Raw genomic sequence first — 1,214 nt, 5'->3', positions numbered from 1 at the left:
CGCGCATGCATGCGCTAGGAATCAAACTCAGGACTTACGCTTGCCAGACAGGCAATGAGCTGCTGAGCTGTATCCCCACCTTCCGCACTCTTTTGCATTTGACTCTTTGGATGAATAAACAAAATAATCCTATAAATTGCGTATTTTATATCTTTTCCCTTGCAAACCCTGACTCCCAGAGCTGGGTATAATAGGTGAGGCCCTAGTTCTCAAACTAGTGTTGTTGGTTTTTAACTAAAATTGAATATATTAATTAGCATAGAGAGAAAATAGGCTTGGTTTGTAACTGCTCTGTTTGGATCTTAAATGTTGCCCACAAGAGCTCATGTTGAAGGCTCAGTGTGCTACAGAATGTGCTGGATCCATTAGGAGGCAGCCGAGTGGAAGGCAGCTGCTCTGTTGTGGGCCTGCCCTTGAGGACTTCGGGAGCCTGGCTCTTTATCTCTTGTTTTTTACCTCCTGGCTGCTGGGAATTAAGCAGGACTCTCCTCTGCCACATACTTCCACTGTGACATCCTGTGCTACCCTGTGCCCAAAGCAACAGTGCTAAGAAACTGGGGTCTGAACAGGTGAGTCAAAGTAACCCTTTTCTACTTATAAATCGATTATAACTAGGTATTGTTACAGTAATAGAAAGTTTAACACAACTCACAACTTTTAATTTTTCTTTCTTCCCATAACATTTCAGGTAAAAAATCAAGAAACTAATGGAAGAGCCAGCCAGATAGCTCAGTGGACTAAAGCACCTACTTAGACAGGCATCGGACCTTGTAGACCTTGTACTAAATACGTAAAAAAAGAGAAACTAATGAAGATCTCAGAGTATGCTTTGATTTATCACTTATTTCTTTTTTCTTTTCTTTCTTTCTTTTTTTAAATTTTTTTTTATTTTAGGGAAGGGCCTACAGGGTGTTAGGGTCTCACTACTATATTGGACTCAACAATTCACCTGTTTACAGCTTCCCAAGAGCTAGGATTACAGGGGCACACCACCACACCTAGTCTCAATTGCCGGCTTAGCACATCCCGGGTATGGGGCCAGCACAGCAGGCCCATATCACTTGCTTATGAGGTTAAAAAGCTAGAGAATTTGTCTTTTACCTGTTTAGCCTTTCTAAATTTGCCTCATTCAATGTTAATTGGGGAGGTGTTCTCTTTTACATACAGGAAGTATAGAGTAAATAAATGGGCTTTTAATATTTGTTGGTTACTTA

The sequence above is a fragment of the Octodon degus genome, unplaced genomic scaffold, assembly GCF_000260255.1.
Source record: "Octodon degus isolate 3935 unplaced genomic scaffold, OctDeg1.0 scaffold00145, whole genome shotgun sequence".
In the NCBI taxonomy this organism is placed as follows: domain Eukaryota; kingdom Metazoa; phylum Chordata; class Mammalia; order Rodentia; family Octodontidae; genus Octodon; species Octodon degus.
Note: the sequence above shows the minus strand (reverse complement) of the source record.